General features: G+C 38.9%; 1 protein-coding gene across 5 annotated transcripts in view; it reads left to right on the forward strand.

Annotated features, from left to right (window-relative positions):
- Nucleotides 1-8583, forward strand: part of FBXO34 (F-box protein 34) — a 113438-nt gene that overhangs the window by 42954 nt on the left and 61901 nt on the right. The window contains exon 2 of one of the 5 annotated variants that reach the window (XM_017873683.1): nt 8223-8364. The exons of the other annotated variants lie outside the window; for them this stretch is intronic. The gene's annotated coding sequence lies outside the window, so the exon portion shown is untranslated. The remainder of the gene's footprint in view (nt 1-8222; nt 8365-8583) is intronic. 5 annotated transcript variants of the gene reach the window in all.

The raw sequence follows: 8583 nt of genomic DNA on the forward strand, positions 1-8583 counted from the left end.
CTGTAATTGTGTCTGTGATGGTTTTTTATAGTTCCATATTTGCCCCCTTCAGTCTTATACACAGTTGTCAGGTTAGTTGAACAAAAATTCCAGTGGGATGATGATATTACTCTCCAAACGAAAACCTGCCTAGGTTTAGACGTCATAAGATGGTCCCACCCTTCCTCTCCATTTTCTGGGACTCCCTGCCATAAACCTGGTATTGAGGCAGTTTCCTCAGCCTTGCTTTCTCCTTTCATTTCTCCAAATATAACATCTGTTTTGGGAAGTCTGTTCCCATAAAACCTTGTTGGACTCACCAATCCCTCTGTAACATCCTTACCATTTCCCACATTCCTGTGGTGTGTGTATTGAGTACTTAGCCACTCAGCACGTTGGCATTTCATTGTATACTGTTGCTTGTTGCTCTTTGTTTCACACGTAATGAGCCTTATCTCCCCTAATAAATTCTAAGCTTCATATATTATCCCTGAATTATAGGCACATATCGAAGACTTGGCTTTTCCTTATCTTTAGAAAGGACATAGCTGGGCTATGTAAATTTGTAGCTTTATGTTTTTTTGAAATTAATTGTTTACTCCAAAAGTTTCATTTTAAATTTAGCTTTTTTTAATTTTAATTTTAATTTGATTTTATTTATTTTAGTTTAGTTTAGTTTAGTGTTTTGAAACAGAGTCTTATTCTGTTGCAGGCCAGAGTGCAGTGGTGCAATCTCGGCTCACTGCAATCTCCGCCTCCTGGGTTCAAGAGATTCCACTGCCTCAGCCTCCCAAGTAGCTGGGACTACAGGCCACACCATGCCCGGCTAATTTTTTGTATTTTAGTAGAGAGAGAGTTTCTCCATGTTGGCCAGGATGTTCTTGATCTCCTGACCTCATGATCTGCCCACCTCGGCCTCCCAAAGTGCTGGGATTACAGGCGTGAGCCACTGCACCCGGCCAAATTTAGCTTTTTGACTGCGTACTTTCAACAGTTTCACAATGATTTTCTGCTTCTTGATAAGGAAGGCACCCTTAATCCTGTCATGGACTCATTTAGCACACATCGGACCACGATAGGCCCTGCTGACATGTTTTTTTCCTTGTAGACAACCTTATAAGAACTTTAAATCTCAGAGCACAAACGCTTCGAAGTCTGGCTGGGCACATGCCACATGCCGATTTTGTGTCTTTCTCAGCCTTCTTGGTGGGTAGACAGTTCTATTGCCAGGGCCTTGGGTTGCCCTATTTCTGTTGAAGGCTGTATTGTAGGAAAGCTGATGATTGTATGTCATACACTGACATGTCTCTAGACAATGTCCCTGGAAAAAAAAAGCAGTTGCTGTGTTTTGTACTCTGCTTGTTTACTTAGACGCTTTTTAGCGGATTCATTTGTAGGAGTTGGTGTTCATTTGCTTTATGACAATTAAAAAGATTTTGTTTATAGAATAGTATATTTGAAACTGTAGAATCATTCTTGGAACTACAGAATAGGGAATTATTGATTAGCTGGAGTTTCTGAAGATGAAATTTGAGTTTCATAAGGTAGTCTCAGAGGACACTTTTTCTTTATTGTCCAGAAACCAGGAGAGGCAAACTTGTTTCCAAAGTAGGGCAAGAGGTTTTATTTCAAGTTCAGTCATCAGGATTATTCTCTGGAGGTTTTCAGTACTTTTTACAAACTCCAGTCACTTTAACCCTAGGGAATAGGTTTCTCTTGTTCAGACTGTCTTCTTTCTTGGATGAAGAGCTGTACCATCATCACTATATTTTAGCTCATTTGTGGAACAAAGGACTATCGAAATATTTCCTGAAAATAAGTCCAGAGAGGGCCTTAGAGCTTTATGCTTTAAGGAATCGTCTTTCATTTAACATTTTCTTTGCTGTATTTTACTTAACATAGGCTATGTGATTAGATTGATAAAAAGCTGAAAAAAAACCAACATTTTTAACTTGCGGAATTTCACAGCCGATTTATTATAGTATATTTTATATGCCAGGTATTAAGTGCATTAGTTAATTTCTGTCACTTTTTCTTTTAGCATAATTTTACAGATATATTATTTATATTCTTTGGCAAATAGCAGTCTTTAAGAATTTATTTATTTATTTATTTATTTATTTATTTATTTATTTATTTATTTTGAGACAGAGTCTTGCTCTGTCGCCCAGGCTGGAGTGCAGTGGTGCGATCTTGGCTCACTGCAACCTCCACCCGCTGGGTTCAAGCGATTCTCCTGCCTCGGTCTCCTGAGTAGCTGGGATTACAGGCGCCTGCCACCACCCCTGACTAATGTATTTTTAGTAGAGATGTGGTTTCACCATGTTGGTCAGGCTGGTCTCGAACTCCTAACCTCGTGATCTGCCTGCCTTGGCCTCCCAAAGTGCTGGGATTACAGGTGTGTGAGCCACTGCGCCCGGCCAAGAATTTATTCTTTTTATTTAACACTTTGTGTTTTTCCCCCTTTAGGTAAATATAATAGGTTATTAAAGTCCAAAAAAATTAACTTTACTGGAGAGTTCACATTTTTGTTTTATTAGCTGGTAGGAAGTTACAACTTTTCCTAAAATTAAAATGTAACTTTACATTCTAAGTGTGTGTGGTTTTTTTTTTTTTTAGAGAAAAGGTCTCATTCTTTTGCCCAGACTGGAGTGCAGTGGCACAATCATAGCTTACTGCAGCCTCAGACTCCTGGGCCCAAGCAGTCCTCTTGCCTTAGCCTCTCGAATAGCTAGGACTTACAAGTGTGCACCACCATGCCTAGTGCTAATTGCATATATTTTTAAGACTGTAGGGTATACAGTTTTTTTACACTTAAAAATTACAGTGTATGGGTTGGGCGTGGTGGCTCACGCTTGCAATCCCAGCATTTTGGGAGGTCGACACGGGGAGATCACCTGAGGTCAGGAGTTTGAGACCAGCCTGACCAACATGGTGAAACCCCGTCTCTACTAAAAATACAAAATTAGCCGGGTGTGGTGGTGCATGGCTGTAATCCCAGCTACTCGGGATGCTGAGGCAGGAGAATTTCTTGAACTCGGGGTGGAGGTTGCAGTGAGCCGAGATTGTGCCATTGCACTCCAGCCTGGGCAAGAAGAGTGAAACTCCATCTCAAAAAAAAAAACAAAAAACCAAATGATTTATTTTCTTCTCTTTTTATTTGAGTCAGGGACCTAGCCTCTGGATTTCGAGTGTTTGTGGTTACCTAAAATGTTGTTTATGTTACTTTTTTTTTTTTTTGAGACAGGTTCTCTGTCACCCAGGCTAGAGTGTAGTGGTGCGTTCTCAGCTCAATGCGCCTCAACCACCCAGGCTCAAGCAATCTTTCTACCTCATCCTCCTGAGTAGCTGGGACTACAGGCATGTGCCACCACATCCGGCTAATTTTTGTATCTTTTGTAGAGACGGTTTCATGCCGTTGCCCAGGCTGGTCTTGAACTCCTGGGCTCAAGTGATCCTCCCGCCTCAGCCTCCCAAAGTGCTGAGATTACAGGCTTGAGCACCATATCTGGCCTCACCTCAGTTCTTATGGCAGTTGTCTAGTTTTATTTTGTGAATCTTTACCATGTTTATCTTGCTTTTAATTGTCCTGTTTTAAAATGCAGAGAACATTCTTTCTGGCCAAATGAGGTTAAAAAAAAAAATTGCAAAGATGAGGAGTTGTAAAGCTTCTTTTAAGAATTGTTCCGGCTGGGTGCAGTGGCTCATGCCTGTAATCCCAGCACTTTGGGAGGTCAAGGAGGGCGGATCACGTGAGTTTGGGAGTTTGAGACCAGCCTGACCAACATGGAGAAACCCCGACTCTACTAAAAATACAAAATTAGCCAGGCGTGGTGGCGCCTGCCTGGAATCCCAGCTACTTGGGCTGATTCAGGAGAATTGCTTGAACCCAGGAGGCAGAGGTTGCGGTGAGCTGAGATTGCCATTGCACGCCAGCCTGGGCAACAAGAGCGAAACTCCATCTCAAAAGAAAAAAAAAAAAGAATTGTTCATTCTCCCAGGAGTTGAGGAACAGCAGGTTACCTAAGGAGGGGTGAAGGGAGGTCTCCAGGTCAGAAATGGAGCAGGTCAAAACTCCCATGCTCATCAGTAGTGTGATTGTGCCTGTGAATAACCACTGCTGTCCAGCATTGGCAACATAGTGAGACCCTATCTCTTAAAAAAAAAAACAACATTCCGTTATGAACATTTCATGGGATTTCCTCCATCCCCTTTTAAGGGACATAACAAGAAGGAGAACATGCCTCTTTAAAAGATAACAGTTTTAGCAATTAAAATCTTCCTGCCAGTTCATTTGTTGGTCTACTTAAACATTCCAGTTTTATTTCATTAAAGGTCTTTTCAGGTGTTTCAAGTTTTCCTTTAAGCGAACACTTGTCGAAGTGAACATTTGTTCATGTTTCTCATGTTTAATGGCTATGATTTAAATACATGTTGGTATTACCGAAGTCATAATCCAGTGAGAATTCCTGTTAAAAGTGTTAAGATTTTGGACTCTTGCATAAGTTCAGTCTTGCATAAGTCAGATGTTCAGTCAAAATTGGTTAGAATTGAATTTGAGTAACTCCCGTGCTTGTATTTATGCTGCTTATTTAGTATTCATGGATAATGCTGTATGAAAATTTGATTAGGTCATTTTTTTCCCTTCCAAATTGATAACTTAGAAGAGAAAATTAATCTTTACCTCTTTCCCTTCCCAATTTGTAAAAAATGAGTGTAATTTCCCATCTTTCTACTTTTAAAGGATGTTAGACTTCTTGGTTTGTTAAAGTAACCGTGATATTCTTGAAGATTCAACGTGAATTCAATTTAGTGTTCTTGGCAGATACAAACTTAGTTTTTTTCCCCTTTAGAAGAAAACCATATCAAGCCTTCATTAATGAACCTCGGTGTAATTTTTGGCTTTCTTCAAGACATTTGTCATTTGCATTGTATGGCTGTGGTGTAGATATCTTGAAATAATGCTTACTTTTATTTCCTTGTGCATTGTATTTGTTTTTAAACTCCTGTTCAGTTTACTTACCAAATATTAATAGTGTGCCTACTTTTTGAGTCTTCTACATTTGAATATTCCTTTAGTCTATGTTGCTGAAATTCTGCTTTATAGAATAATACACATAACTGTATTGGAAAGTGTAGTCTTTGCTCTCAGGAGCATTTACTCTGATAGGGTTAATGATTGTAAGCCCCTCACGAAATTTCCACACTAGTTACTAAGGATTTTTAAAGGAGAAGTGATTTTGTTTGTTCCAACCCTGTTCAAAACAATTTGATGTTTGTACTACAGGTTGAATATCTCTTATCTTACATGCTTGGGACCAGAAGTGGTTTGGATTTTGGATTTTTTTTGGAATTTGGAATATTCGCATATACACAATGAGGTATCTTGGAGATAAGACCCATGTTGAAACAGTTCATTTATGTTTCATTTACTTTTTTTTTTTGAGACAGTGTCTCGCTCTGTCGCCCATGCTGAAGTGCAGTGGCTTAATCTTGGCTCACTGCAACCTCTACCTCCAGGGTTCAAGCGATTCTCATGCCTCAGCCTCCCAAGTAACTGAGATTACAGGTGTGCCATCATACCTGGCTAGTTTTTGTATTTTAGTAGAGATGGGGCTTCACCATGTCGGCCAGGCTGGTCTCGAACTCCTGACCTCAGGTGATCCACCTCTTTCCCAAAGTCCTGGGATTACAGGCATGAGCCACTGTACCCAGCATCATTTACATCTTATACACATAGCCTGAAGGTAGTTTTATACAACATTTTAAATAATTTTGTTCAGGAAACAAAGTTTGTGTACACTGAACTGTTAGCAAAGGTGTCACAATCTTAGTCACTTATGTGCATAGTCTGTAGTTATTTGGCATCACCATCACACTCAACTGAATTTATATGCTACTGATAAGCAGTCATTTTCTTTTACTTATTCACACGTAAGTATAAGAAAAAAGTAAAAAATAACAGTAAAAAGTATGACATACCATTAATATAGTGGAATAATAATGTGTTCAGGGTAACTAAGCACAATAGCATCACCAGAATATCTGTAGCTGCTGTTAAGCAACAGCATCAGCAAATAAGGTTAGGCTTTCAGTCTCTACCTCTGATGTTATTTTTTGATTAAAAGGTTTCTGGACATTTTTCGTTTGTTTGTTTGTTTTATTAAGGCCGGAAGAAACATCAGAATCAATCGAGGGACCAGGAAATGGGGCCTCTAGGGAAGACAAGGCATTCTGCTAGATGGCTTTTAAAAATATTTCCTCCGGAGTCACTTGTCTCATTAACAACAGTTTTTGTCTTACCAGTCTCTCTTTGATTTTATAAATCAGCATGATTTGTTTTGTTATGAATGCATGCTGCTCTAGTTCTCTAATAAGCCCATCATGCTTTTGCATCATGTCGGCAATAAGCACTTTTTTTGCTGTGTTAACATTGTCATCTTCATTGTTGTGTGCCTGTGTTTTGACTGTGACCTGTCACATGAGGTTGGGTGTGGAATTTTCCACTTGTGGCATCATGTTGGAGCTCAAAAAGTTTTGGATTTTGAACCAGTTTGGATTTCAGATTTTTGGATTAGGGATTCTCAATCTGTACTGTCAGCCAGGAGATATAAATGATGTATCCTTTGTGGGTTTAAATATAATTTATTGCTTAACAAGTTACTTGTAATTGGTGTGGATCAATAATTTTTGCTTCATGATCTCTACCTTATGATGTGGTTAGTCATCTTTTGGCATTGGTGTGAGAAACAAGGTTTTCCAAAAGGAAAATCAAATTTTTTTTGTGGAAATGTCTAAAGTAAAGGAATTTTTAAAATTTTGTGTGTTTAAATTATAATCATTACATAGAAATAAGTACAAAAAAATGGAATATAAAATTACATACACTGATCATAGCTGGGAAAAAAATAGTCCAAGACTTGGGCTACTGCAAAATTAAATGGTTTAATTAAGAGTAGTTAGATTTTGAATAACTCTAGTTGTGTTGTTTATGCCACGAAAAAGGCAAAAGTTTATATTCACATATTTTAAAATAGTGTTGAAAAGAAAACCATGTATGGCCTGTTTGATACATGTCTCAGAAATCATTTTATTTCAATCTGATTCATAGACTTTCAAATGATCCTACTTGTAACTGTTGAGAAACTGTACTCCTCTAGCAAGAAAGAACCTTTTGTAATGATTTCTTCAGTTAATCACAGAAAAGGCTTGTTGGACGATTTGATTTAGCTGGCTGCTTTGTTTTACCCTAAGAGCAAATGATGAGAAATTAAAAAAATATATAGGGCTGGGCATGGTGGCTCACGCCCGTAATCCCAGCACTTTGGGAGGCTGAGGCGGGCGCATCACTTGAGGTCAGGAGTTTGAGACCAGCTTGGCCAACGTGGTAGAACCCCATCTCTACCAAAAATACAAAAATTAGCCAGGCATGGTGGCGCATGCATGTAATCCCAGCTACTCGAGAGGCTGAGGCAGGAGAATCGCTTGAACCTGGGAGGTGAAGGTTGCAGTGAACTGAGATCAAGCCACTGCACTCCAGCCTGGGCGACAGAGCGAGACTCTGTCTCAAAAAACAAAACAGAAAAAGGATATATAATATATATTTCAAGCAGCAAAATGACCCCAAAGCTTCTCTTTTTGGTTAAAATGTTTTCTTGCCCTTTTCTCTCAAAAGATTTAGAGTTCTTGCCCTCTGTTTTCTCCCCTTTCCAACATTTTAAATTTTGTTATTTTGTATCTAGTAGTTCTTGGGTAATTAGTTTAGTGTGGAAGTATTTCAAAACCAAAATCTAATACAGACCTTCAAATCGTTGAAATCTGCATATATCAAAATTTTAAAAAAGTTTAAACTGTGTATTTTAGTAGGATGAAAGAACATTTACTTTTTGAATAATATGTTCTCGTGATTCAAACACAAAAGGTGCAAAAAATGACAAGTTTTCTTCCTTCCCCTGTCTCTTGGGCACACTTTACCCCTCTCTGGAAGCAACCAGTGTTACCAGTTTCTTATCTGTTCTTCCAGTATACGATTCTTTCTTTCGACGTATGTACTTATGTATGTATATATGACAGAAAGAAAGAGGTCTCACTCTGTGCCCCAGGCTAGAGTGCAGTGGCATGATCACAGCTCAGTGTAGCCACAACATCCTGGGCTCAAGATATCCTCCCACCTCAGCCTCCCAAGTAGTTAGGAATACAGGCATGCACCACTATGTCCAACCAATTTTTTTTTTTTTTTTTAGTAGAGACAGAATCTCACTTTGTTGCCCAGATTGGTCTCGAACTCCTGGACTCAAGGATTATTCTGCCTTGGACTCCCAAAGTGCTGGGATTACAGGAGTGATCCCCAAGCCCAGCCACTGTCTACCTTTTTAAAAGAAACAGGTATGGTAGCATACTCTATATACTCTTAGCTTGGTTTTTTTCACCTAACAGTAGTTTTAAAATTATTTACATGTTGGTATATGAAGAGTGTATTTGTGATAGAAAACTTAACAGCGACTCAAACAACAACAAAGTATTTTTCTCTTAAAAGTTCAGATAGGTGATTTAGGGCTCATCTGGCACTCATGGTGTGCTGTTTTTCTCTTACTCTCCTTTTTT

Source organism: Rhinopithecus bieti, unplaced genomic scaffold (genome assembly GCF_001698545.2).
Source record: "Rhinopithecus bieti isolate Rb0 unplaced genomic scaffold, ASM169854v2 scaffold_7985, whole genome shotgun sequence".
Classification (NCBI taxonomy): Eukaryota; Metazoa; Chordata; class Mammalia; order Primates; family Cercopithecidae; genus Rhinopithecus; species Rhinopithecus bieti.